This window comes from Schistocerca serialis, chromosome 4 (assembly GCF_023864345.2).
Source record: "Schistocerca serialis cubense isolate TAMUIC-IGC-003099 chromosome 4, iqSchSeri2.2, whole genome shotgun sequence".
NCBI classification, from domain to species: Eukaryota; Metazoa; Arthropoda; class Insecta; order Orthoptera; family Acrididae; genus Schistocerca; species Schistocerca serialis.
The window spans coordinates 348,389,184-348,402,626 of NC_064641.1; the positions used below are offsets into that span (position 1 = coordinate 348,389,184).

Sequence of the window (13,443 nt, forward strand, 5' to 3'; positions counted from 1 at the left end):
AACATTCTAAAGGATAATTATTCAAATTGAGTAGGCGCACCTCTCAGCCATTCTGCCAAGTTAGCAACCATCTTTAACTTTGAGTAGAAATTTAATTAGCGAATCCTATCCTTGAAAGGTAACTTCACATTCCGAAAATAACCAGGATATAACTTGTTCAGTTCATAACTAAAAGTGTCATTGTGATTTCTCAGAATTTTTGCAAAATAAATAATAACTTTCGTTAGTTTCATGTTTTTCTTACACTAACTAGCACTACTCCAGTACCCAAGTTTCCCACTAGTTACATAAGAAATTTTGTGAATTTTTGTGTCATCTCCTTACAGCGGACGACTCCAGAAGATATTTATTGCTGAAAGTTTTTCAGGTATTTATCTTTAGAACGTTAGGAGCGTCCATCTGACTTCTGTAGTAGTGTGGGGGTAGAAATTGCATCTTGCAGTAGCCACAGGGTAAAGGGTACATCTCAGATTAATCCGTTGCGCAGAATAACAGAATAACAGATCCACCCCATGTGCTCAGATAGTCACACTATCGCACTCTCCTCGAGGCCACCCGAGATGGGCGAGCTGTCATGATGCCTTCGTGCCTTCGTGATAGGAGCGTAGTGAGAATCCTCTGGAGTAGACGAAGCATGGCTTGACGGGAGAGTCCGCAGCTCGTGGTCGTGCGGTAGCGTTCTCGCTTCCCGCGCCCGGGTTCCCAGGTTCAATTCCCGACGGGGTCAGGGATTTTCTCTGCCTCGTGATGACTGGGTGTTGTGTGATGTCCTTAGGTTAGTTAGGTTTAAGTATTTCTAAGTTCTAGGGGACTGATGACCATATATGTTAAGTCCCATAGTGCTCAGAGCCATTTGAATCATTTTTGACGGGAGATTGGGAGCCACGAGGCTGCTGCTATCGGTGTAGACCGTGGTTCTCGCTGGATATCGTCTACTTCACAAGGCCACAATGTTGGTGGTGCATTAAAACACGTGGTCAACCTTGATTAAACGCCCAGTTATCGTGTCCTCTTGCTCTCCTGGAACATTTTCCGTAACCAGCTCACTTCCAACTCCTGCCCATGTCAAATGCATAGTCCGACCTTTAATATGCTAATTATCCAGTCGCATTCTTTAAAACGCATTGATTGTCCAATCTTGTTTCATTGCGACCCAGGCAATTTGTGTAAAAAGTTCTCAACAAGTTGTGAAAAACCACACTATGAAAGGTCTCAATCCATATGGATTATATTAAATACAATAAAGGTCACCATGATGTAATTAGGTTTTTTTTATAAATATAATTTTTCCGTTTATAGAAATGTTTATGTGATTCAATTACATGTGCATCTCTGAGCGCCTTGATTACTAAGGTGTACTTTTCAAGATAACGTTGTAACCTCCCCACAATAATTTTACAATGAATGGCAATATTATTTATGAATTCTAATGGACATTGCGCTAAGTGTAACCTCTCCACTGAAATGTTAAAGACAGAAATAATAAATGAATGGGAGCCAAACGTAACCTCCCTGCAATTAAATTTAATAACAATAAAAGTGAGAATCGCAATCTGACTCAAATATAAGTTCTTCATAAAAATTAAAGTCCATTCAATGATAAGAAAATCTCAGTGATAATAATGATTCAATTAAACCGAAATATCGGTCTTTGGCCCTGTGCAAAAATCAAAATTAAAATTCTTACCTCATTACAACACCTAATCAAATTTCTGCTCTTGTTCTTGCGCACCGCTTGGAGGAACTGCATTGCAAATAATAATATTCCTTTTTTTTTTTTTTTTTTTTTGTAATCTAATTGAAAACTGAAACTTTTGTTTAAGGGAAGTGGAACGAAATAGTTACTTCAATCAAATGAAAATTTTATGTAAAGTTGCTTTTGAAATCAAAGTTATTATTGGGGGCACTTGTTGAAAATTAGTTACAATAGTTAAACTTTACATTATCCGATGATTATCTTAATTAACAGTATACCTCATTCAGCATCTTGACCAGTGTTGTCGCCAGACCATATCACGCAATCCCACTGGACTGCTACCACTGACCGACCGCTCTGCATGACGACTACTAGCGTACTGCACGCCACTGAACAGAGCTACTGCTCGCGACGACCACTGACAGAGTACTGCCCTCAACTAGACAGAGCTACAGACTCGCAACGACTGACTGACAGACTGAGAACCGCTCACAACACTCGCGCGGTCAAGCGCATACTATCTGGTCACAGATGCTACAATGCCTCGCCATCGCTGCTATGTTACATACGTGTTTCATAACCCTCCACTGGGGGGGCAAAAATTTGGCAGCGATGGTGAGTCATTCGGACTTGCCAAGCGCGGCAAAATTTTTCTTTAATTAACAAAATTCTACAACTTACAGAATATTTAAATGTTGTGCACACGCACTAAGTACAAAATATATCAGACAAAGACAAAATGTGAGTACAAAACATAGTAGCAAATCAGAAAAATGTATATACAAATTATTTGACAGATAACAAAGTGCACAGGCACTGAAAAAAAATTCTTTAGCATATTCAGAACAAATAAACAGACTGGCAAAATATTATGTTGACAAGTGACATGAGTGCACATGCACTGCAGTTGAGAACATATCAGTAATTGATGAAATGTATGTACAATTAGTAACAAATGACATAAGTGCATTCGCATTAAAGTATTGAATATACAGAATAGTAGAAATCATATTGAAAAATGAGAAAAGTGTACAGGCACTGAAGTTCAGTAGAAAACATATTAACACCTAACAGAAGTGCTCATGCACTGTAGTTCAGAAAATAAAAAATGTATATACAATATAAAAGACAAAAGTGCACATATACTGTACTTCAGAACAAATCAAAAAAATGTCTTTAGCATTTTGGCAATAAATAAACATAATAGCAAAAAAAATCATGTCGACCAGTGACATAAGTGTACTCGCACTGGAGTTTAGCGAATTGAAAAAATGTATAGCCATGAACATAAATAATGTTAGCAAAAATGATTTTCACTATGTGACAAGAATTAGGATAGGAAAGGGAAGGATTGCATCATGGTTGTAGCACTTTAGATTGCACACAGCTGTTTTGAAAGTCCATATCTTTCCACAGAAGTACAACACCAAGTGACACAACTTGAAGTTCTTTTCCCCTCAGAATTTATCAGCGTAGCCAAGACACTGAACTGTCGTAGTAATATTCCATTTTTTTTCATTTTGGCAGTATATTAGGTACACCAAACAGTGGGACCATAATAACGTCTTCATCGCTCACGGTGGTGGACAGCATGTCGTGTCAACACCACGCTCTTACACGGCACATCAACGTAGAATTAGTGCAAAACCAAATATAGTGCTCCATGATCACTAGGATAAACAGGACAAATGGACATTGCAGTAATTCAGGGTAGTTAGCTCATAAGGTGAAGGACATTAAGTCACATAATATTGTCAATTACAGTAGTAGTTTGCGGCATTCATAGCCCAGTTATTGAACATTTCTGTACCATGTATGTAGTATTACAGAAAAATGTTCATTAATTGTTTTACATAGAATCAGTAATCTTCTTTTCCTAGTTATAAAGCATTATTAAATAATCGCATTCTTTTCCAGTTACAAAGCATAGCATAGTTAATTAATCATTTGTCATTCCAATATTGTATTAATCATTAACCTTCTCCTAATTACAAAGCATCATGAAACAATCGCATTCTTTTCCAGTTACAAAGTATGGCATAGTTAATTAATCATTTGTCATTTCAATTGTAATAATCATTAGCTTTCTAATTACAAAGCATTATTAGACAGTCACATTCATTTCCAATTATAAAGCATAGTTAATTAATCATTTGTCATTTCAATATTGTATTAATCATTAACCTTCTCCTAATTACAAAGCATCATGAAACAATCGCATTCTTTTCCAGTTACAAAGTATGGCATAGTTAATTAATCATTTGTCATTTCAATAGTAATAATCATTAGCTTTCTAATTACAAAGCATTATTAAACAGTCACATTCATTTCCAATTATAAAGCATAGTTAATTAATCATTTGTCATTTCAATAGTAAGAATCATTAGCTTTTTCCTAATTACAAAGCATTATTAAACAGTCACATTCATTTCCAATTATAAAGCATAGTTAATTAATCATTTGTCATTTCAATATAGTATTAATCATTAGTTTTTTCCTAATTACAAAGCATTATTAAACAATAGCATAGTTAATTAATTATGTGTCATTCCAATCTAGTAAGAATCATTAGCCGTCTTCTAATTACAAAGCATTATTAAACAGTCACATTCATTTCCAATTACAAAGTATGAACATTGAAAACAAGAGCTAATTAATGGCATAATTAATAACAATTCATTAAGTGACACTAATTATTGGCACTCAGTGGCCATCAGGTATCGAATAGTGTAAAGCATTGTTCCTCATTCAGTATTATTCAGATCATTACGAAGTCATTATTAAAAATCAGTTAATTATAGTCATAACATTAATAATCATGGGGATTATAAGTAGTCTCATTACAATAACAGTGGCAATTACTAGCCAGTTACTAAGCATTATTTTATATATATGTGTATTTTTGTTGTCTCATTAAGAAGTCATTACTCAAGTGACATACTATTCAGAGCTAATCAGTATTATTCAGAATTTTCTCAAACTGGTATCACTATTTGGGACTGTTAATACATTTTTTTTTGTTAGCAATGCATTGCGTTGGGATCGATAATTAATTGCTGAGGCATAACACTTTTTGCTTTTGACCTATTGCTGCAAATGAGGATAGGTAACGTCATTCGTCATGAGTCAGCTGTAGCAAGGTTATGTAACAAGGCAGTATATGTGATTACATTTATAAATGATAAACACAAATGGGTAAAAAAAAAATAAAAATACAAGTACTAGAACAGGTATAATAAGTAACAGTTTTAGTAAGTATCATGACAAGCATCTCCTGGAAAAAATACAAAATGGATTATTGACCTGAAAGAAGAAACGCACACTATGCTGAAAAGTAGTGAACATCGAATTAACAAGTAGTGAAATGTGTATAAAATGTGTTCCATAGCTGTCCTTTCCAAAACTTTCCGTCATCCTACTATGCAATATAACACCTGCTGTCAAAACAAACTGCAACAAATACTTAAATAACTACATAGCATAAATATAAAACTCCAATATTATCCTCATCTGTAAAAAAAAAAAAAAACTTCATTATCAATCACTTCATTATCCATATTATCATAACTTCGCTATTATCATCACCTGTAAATAAAAACTTTATTATTCATAATACCATATCCTTCATCATTATTCATCAGTATTCATTATCATCTGCAAAAAATCACTTCATTACTCATTATACAACTATTCCTTATCTCTAGCATATTTCATCACTAAAACTAAGATGTGTAGTTCAGTCTGACAGCCTGCATCAATCACCTTGTATTCTGAAAGAAAAAATTAGTTAAGACTGCTATTCTATGATGAGTATAGTATATTCTTGTTAATGCTTGTTAATCCTGATCCATTTACTCTTCCTCATAAAGTTATCGCATCTCCTTTCATTTATTCCGTGGGTGAAATTCCCATTTCTGTTGAATTTATTTCTTACACGCACCATTTCTTACTGAAATTGATGAACAGAGATTAATGTCTTGCATTTAAATCATATACCCATTAAATAATGACTGGTTTATGGTAACATAATTAACCATACAGCATAACATGACAGAAAACGTAATATGTCAAAGACATTGACAGTGTTCAGATGCAAAAATGTACACAGAATAATACAATGCAGCAGCAAAAATGTAAAACAGTCACGATGTTGAGATGTCATAAGGCAAAAAAAATGTCAAAGTCAACTGGTGTGTGTTATATCTTAACTATTTCACAGTGCATACAAACAAAACTGGAGTACAATCATATACACACAAAAAAGTGGAAAATGTGCACGGTCTGATGTGTAACGACAAGAAAAGCGACCTGCTAACCTTACCTTGCCGGGCACTTGCCAAGAAAAAATGCGATAATCATCAGTAATTAGTCAAGTGAAATAATTGCATTAATAAATGACATCATAGTGTGTTGAATCATAAAGTGTCTTCATTCAATAAACGGTTTAATGTTTGAGATATGGTGGTTGCCTTTCGATTTTCTAGTTCTCAAAGTTTCGACGTGTACAACATTGGGGTGAGGGATGCTGCGAATCCGATATGGACCTGCGTATAGAAGTTCAAATTTACTGCACTTACCTTTTAATTTACTGGATAAATAATGTGTACGTACTAATATTTTCTGTCCAATGTGAAAGTCTCGGCGTGTACAAACCTGTTTTTGCTGTCTTCTCCGGCGCTCTGCGGCACGTTTGATGTTGTTCAGCGCAATGTCAATTATTTCATGGTGTCTTAGTCGACGACATTTAGGGAAGTTTACTAATTCTTTAATTTTGTTTGGTGGTTCAACGTTTTTCAGTATAACAGACGGAGATAACATAGTGGATTCATTTGGAATGGAATTAATTACATCTTGGAATGAGAGTATGTGTGTATCCCAATCAATATGTCTTTTGTGGCAGTATATTCTACATAGTTTACCAATTTCTTTCATTTATCTTTCACAGGGGTTCGAAGAAGCGTGGTACTTGGATATATAGATCGGAGAAATGTTTCTGGCTCGTAACATGCGTGTCCATACACTACTATGAAATTGTGATCCATTGTCAGAAATTACTTTCATCACATGCCCTACATGAAATAGAAAATGTTTTACAAATGCTTTCGAAACAGTTTTAGCAGTAGCTTTACGTAACGGAGTGAAAGTAACAAATTTTGAAGTGAGCTCAACAGCGACAAAGATGTAGCAAAAACCTCTGTTAGTTCTCGGAATCGGACCAAAAATATCTACTGCGGCCATGTGTCTTAATTTAACAGGTATAATGGGATATAATGGAGGAATATGTGAAGTGGTGTCTGATTTAGCTTTCTGGCAAATTTTACAAGACGCTAAAACTCGTCGTATACGTTTCTCCATGTTAGTAAAATAACAGTTCTGTCTCAGTATAAGAAAACATTTTCTTGCTCCGTAATGTGCGTAACTTAAATGAGTGTACCAGATTAATTTGTTTACCAGTTCGTCAGGAATGCATAATAACCAATTGTTGCTGTCAGGATGAGAGCGGCGAAACAGAATGTCATTGCGTACAGTGTAGTGGTTCCTAATCGTAACATTTTTCCTATCTTGCCAAAGGTGTTTAATTTCTTTCCACACATTGTCTTTATTTTGCTCTTGTGCTATCTCCTGTAATGACGATGAAATAAAATTTTCAAATGCAACTTGCTGAATGTACATGACACTGAAATTTGTTTTGCAGAAGTTGGTTGCTACGTCTTGCTGATTGTTGCCGACAGAACGCGATAGTGCGTCTGCTATAACATTTTGTGTGCCGGGAATGTGGACAATCGTAAAATTAAATTCTTGTAAATATAGTTTCCATCTACTTAACCTGTCGTGAGTAAATTTGGCCGAAAGTAAAAATTGTATCGCTCTGTGGTCTGTGTATACGGTGGTATGTCTGCCATAAAGAAAGTGCCTAAATCTCGTAAAAGCCCATACAACACATAATGTTTCCAGTTCTGTAACGGAATAATTTCGTTCAGCGGGTGACAAAATGCGACTTGCAAATGCGATGTTTTTAATTACTGTAGAACCATCTTCTTCAATTTCCTGGAAAATGTGTACGCCTAAAGCGGTTTTAGAACTGTCGGTGGCAATGGAAAAATTTCTAATAAGATCTGGGTGCGATAAAAGTGGTGCATTCAACAGAGCATGTTTCAAATAACATTCTCGTGAGCAAAATTCTGCGTGTCAAAAGTAATGTTTGCGTTACTGTAATATGCAATCTGTGCTGTATCTGGTTAAAATCTATCGTACGTCCTGTTATTTACGGGAGGATGCTGTGGCATATCCACTATAAGAACTGTTCTGTTATTTCTTACTGACGTATTACGCTATCGATGACACCTATTGTCTGGATCATTCATGATAATGTGTTGTTGCTGATGTTCTTGCTGCTGAAAAGATCGACTGTTATTAAATGTACGCTGAAAATTGTGCTCGTTATTTTTACGTCTGTCATGATAGTAATTTCTATACGGCGCATTGCGATAGGAATTCAAATACTGTGTTTTCTATACGTAGTTATTTCCTTGCTGCTGTGCGTTACTATTTGTTGGATCTGGTACTATACGTGCACGCGGCGAAACATTAAAGTCTGGTTGACCTTGTAGACTGCATTGTTGGTTAGGTATGCTAAGCGGCTGACTTTCATGCTATTGTGGTGAAAAACATCTATTGTTACAAAAATGTGGTTGCGACTGCCGAAAATTTTGTATATACTGATGATTACGATTTTATCTGTTAATAAAGTTACGGCGGTAGTTGTCATTACGGGAGTGCCTGCTGAAAATTGTCACATTCGGTAAAAGATTTGTCATATCGGGTTTTCATTACTCGTTTCTTAATACTAGGTAGAGCAATAGTTAAAGAGCAGTTTAGATAGATATAAAGGATAGTAGAAGAGAAGGCAGCAGTGCAGAAAACTAAAGATGAAATAGCACTACTACAGCTCGGGGCCCTATGCTCGCTACGGCACATATTCATTAAAGCGTAATGAATCCCCTGAGGTCAATTACGCACTGCAAATAAATTTTAGCTTTTGCGTTGCAAGCAATAGCGGAAAAATTCCAAAGGCAAATTGTTGTATCCGTGCTAATTCAAATTTCTGCATTAAAGGCAATGCTGTTGTAAATACAAAAATAAATTGTCGCATCTTGTTCAAAGCTAGCTTCTGCATTACAGGCAATAGCGGTGAAAGCATAAAAACAAATTGTCGTATACAGTGCAAATCGTGTACCTGTACGCTTTCATTATTAAATTCCTTACATTTTCTTACAAATGCAAATTGCTCGAAATCTACGTTCTCGTCACTCAGTTTGATAACACGTTCAGGTTTGTGTGTGAATCTGTTCGTCTGTGTCATTTCGTACTTCAAGTTACGTAGCTTTTCAGATTTTAAGTCGCGTGGCTTTTCGGATTTTACGTCTCGTAGTCTCTGTAAATTGCTCACATGATACGCGCTGCGTGAGTCTGACACATGTTCATAAAGTGGCGTCTGTTGTGGCATGTTATTAACTGAAATGTTTTTCATCTCTGTTACTTCTTGTTGTAAATTTGACAACTTCCTACGTAACGTGTTGTTAGATGAATCGATCTCATTAATAGTCTGCTGTAAATTTTGAAATTCAGGTGTTTGGATAAATGAAACCGGTGCAGTATCGTCTGATTTATTGTCATTAGTATTTCCGATAACATCAATACGACTGGCCAATTCATCACATTTTTCAGTCAGTATTTTAACCTGATCATCGGTTTTAGAATCAGACGCATTAATCTGTTTTTGCAACTTACGCGTAGTTTCGCTCAGTTTTTTAACATCAGCTTTGATGACATCGCAATCCTGTGTTACATCTAATTGTTCGAATCTGTCTGTCACTGTTTGAATATTTACTGTGTGTGTATCTGTTTTTGATTTAAGATCAGAAATTTCATCCCGTAATTTCGCGTTCAATTGTTCTATGGTATTAATTTTGTCGGACACTGTAGTAATATTATTGTCTACATACGTTTTTGCTTTCGCGAACATTTTACGTTTGTCCTCTTGTCTTTGTGCAGTGATTGTTTCCATGACTTGTCGTTTTACTTTGTTTTGATCTTGAATAAATCTGCGGAAACGCGTATCACTGTTCTGTATGTGCTGATTGAAGCGCTCGTTAATCTGAGTGTTCTGCTGTTCGAATTTCGCGTCTATCTTTGCGTCCATTGTGCGCGAAAGTTCTACCGTCATTACTTTAAACTCGTCCCGTAATTGTGCAGCTTTTGCAGAGCATTGTTTAGCGACTCTGCTAATTTCGTCTCTGAGTGTGTCTGTTGCGGCTGTTTGCATTTCTCTTAATTCCTGCGCAACAGACTTAATTTCTTCGCTATTTTTTTTTGAACAAGCCTCAATTTCCACGCGCAACTGTTCCTTAGTGTCATGACACTGCGCGGCAACGGCTCTAATTTGTTCACTAAGCTGTCTGGAATTGTCGTCTAATTTTTCATTTAAGTATTGTTTGAGTTTTTCGTTATCTTGTTTGTTATCTTCCCTAAGTTGTTTGAAATTTTCATTCTGTTGTTTGAAATTCTCTTTAAATTGTTTGTTATCTACACTATTTTCATTAAGTTGTTTACTCATTTGTCGCAACAAAGCCATAATTGGATTCGACTCAAGGTCAGCATTTCTATTCTCTGTGCTGTTCAATAGTGGATCTGGAATTGTTTCACTTTCTGTAACCATTTGGTCATTTTGAGATTTACAAAAAGGTTTGTCAGTCAAATGTATACTATCAGTCATTGTTTCGGAATTAAATAAATCTGTCCTACTTTGTGTGATCTGTTCATTTTCATTAGACAAATTTGTCTGTACATTACTTAGATTTTCTAAATCGGGTGTGTTAAGCTCGGCAGCGCTCATTACTATAGACCGCTCCGCGTCATCAATTGTCGTCAAATTAACAGACGAGACAATTGAGTTCGTTTGTTCATTATCAAGGTAAAAGTCATCACTAGTGGTTGGAATGCACTGATTGTTAGTGAACGCAGGATTGTCATCATTACACTGCGTGTCACATGTCCTATCGGTAAAGTTGTTTAAATCGGTAGTTTCGTTCGTAATACCTCGCGATACACTATTCACAGTCTTTCGCGGCATTATTACAGTAGTCACAATTATTCAAAAACAAATAAGCACAAATGCAAAGGCAACACACAAATACAACAGAGCAAAGAATTGCCGTTGACCTGTAGAAAGAAAGTCACAAGTTAATAAAAGCGTTGCGCCAAATCCTAATTATATCTAAGCAAATAAGAGCAGATATCTGACTGTCGCTCAAAAGATTCTCAACGAAATTCGATCCTGGACTGGGTGTCGCCAAGTGTAACCTCCCCACAATAATTTTACAATGAATGGCAATATTATTTATGAATTCTAATGGACATTGCGCTAAGTGTAACCTCTCCACTGAAATGTTAAAGACAGAAATAATAAATGAATGGGAGCCAAACGTAACCTCCCTGCAATTAAATTTAATAACAATAAAAGTGAGAATCGCAATCTGACTCAAATATAAGTTCTTCATTAAAATTAAAGTCCATTCAGTGATAAGAAAATCTCAGTGATAATAATGATTCAATTAAACCGAAATATCGGTCTTTGGCCCTGTGCAAAAATCAAAATTAAAATTCTTACCTCATTACAACACCTAATCAAATTTCTGCTCTTGTTCTTGCGCACCGCTTGGAGGAACTGCATTGCAAATAATAATATTCCTTTTTTTTTTTTTTTTTTTTTTGTAATCTAATTGAAAACTGAAACTTTTGTTTAAGGGAAGTGGAACGAAATAGTTACTTCAATCAAATGAAAATTTTATGTAAAATTGCTTTTGAAATCAAAGTTATTATTGGGGGCACTTGTTGAAAATTAGTTACAATAGTTAAACTTTACATTATCCGATGATTATCTTAATTAACAGTATACCTCATTCAGCATCTTGACCAGTGTTGTCACCAGACCACATCACGCAATCCCACTGGACTGCTACCACTGACCGACCGCTCTGCATGACGACTACTAGCGTACTGCACGCCACTGAACAGAGCTACTGCTCGCGACGACCACTGACAGAGTACTGCCCTCAACTAGACAGAGCTACAGACTGGCAACGACTGACTGACAGACTGAGAACCGCTCGCAACACTCGCGCGGTCAAGCGCATACTCTCTGGTCACAGATGCTACAATGCCTCGCCATCGCTGCTATGTTACATACGTGTTTCAACGTCTGGGATATCCAACCATGCAGTAAAGGAAACAAAAGAAAAATTCGTAGTAGCTATTAAAATCCATGGAGAAGAAATAAAAACTTTGAAGTCCGCTGATGACATTGTTTTTCTATCAGAGACAGCAAAGGACTTGGAAGAGCAGTTCAACGGAATGGACAGTGTCTTGAAAGGAGGATATAAGATGAACATCAACAAAAACAAAACGAGGATAATGGAATGTAGTCGAATTAAGTCGGGTGACACTGAGGAAATGAGATTAGGAAATGAGATTAGGAAATGAGACACTTAAAGTAGTAAATGAGTTTTGATATTTGGGGTGCAAAATAACTGATGATGGTCGAAGTAGAGAGGAAATAGAATGTGGATTGGCAATGGCAAGGAAAGCGTTTCTGAAGAAGGGAAATTTGTTAACATCGAATATAGATTTAAGTGTCAGGAAGTCGTTTCTGAAAGTATTTGTATGGAGTGTAGCCAAGTATGGAAGGGAAACGTGGAAGATAAATAGTTTAGACAAGAAGAGAATAGAAGTTTTCGATATGTGGTGCTACAGAAGAATGCTGAAGATTAGATAGGTGGATCACATAACTAATGAGGAGGTATTGAATCGGACTGGGGAGAAGAGAAATTTGTGGCACAACTTGACCATAAGAAGGGATTGGTCGGTAGGACATGTTCTGAGGCATGAAGGGATAATCAATTTAGTATTGGAAGGCAGCGTGGAGGGTAAAAATCGTAGAGGGAGACCTATAGATGAATACACTAAGCAGATTCAGAAGGATGTAGGTTGCAGTAGGTACTGGGAGATGAAGAAGCTTGCACAGGATAGAGAAGCGTGGAGAGCTACATCAAACCAGTCTCTGGACTGAAGACAACAACAAAAATCCAACCATCTCATCCCAGAAAATATCATAATTGGAGTTATTAGCTTGGAGTAGCTCTGGGTGTATTATCTGTTGTCAACTACAACGGTACGCTAACGTAGACAGAGACTAAAGGAAAAAAACGAAATACTCCATTACCGATGTGCTACATGCAACATAAGCATTTATCCAAAACTGTATTCACTGGGTACGAGAAAAGAAAGTGCACCGTCCTCTGCCATCGAACAAATTCTCAAAAAGAAAAAAAGAAAATGTAGGAACAAAAGAAATTTAGAATTTATCATCCCGTCGGCATCGAGGCAACAGAGCACTCCTTCAACAAGCCTAGGATGGAGAAGAGAAACGTTCAGGACATAAGAAAGGAACTCAACATCACGTTGCCCAGGAAAATCGGAGTAAACCTAAATGGAACTGCTCGAATAGGCAACTGACAAGCGCTCTTCCCGAATACATTGTCTTGACCTCTATGGTAACTCACTTCCTACCGTGTGGAGAACAAATATTATTTGCTAGAGATTTAGCATTTAATTACATAGACTGTTCAGCAAGGTTCTGTTCTTTAGTTTGCCAAAGGATATAAGATACGCATGGAAACATGCTATGA

At 36.3% G+C, this 13,443-nt stretch overlaps 1 pseudogene; it reads left to right on the forward strand.

The window, feature by feature from the left end:
• LOC126474120 (venom carboxylesterase-6-like) overlaps window positions 1-13,443 on the forward strand; it is a 176,099-nt pseudogene that overhangs the window by 76,607 nt on the left and 86,049 nt on the right.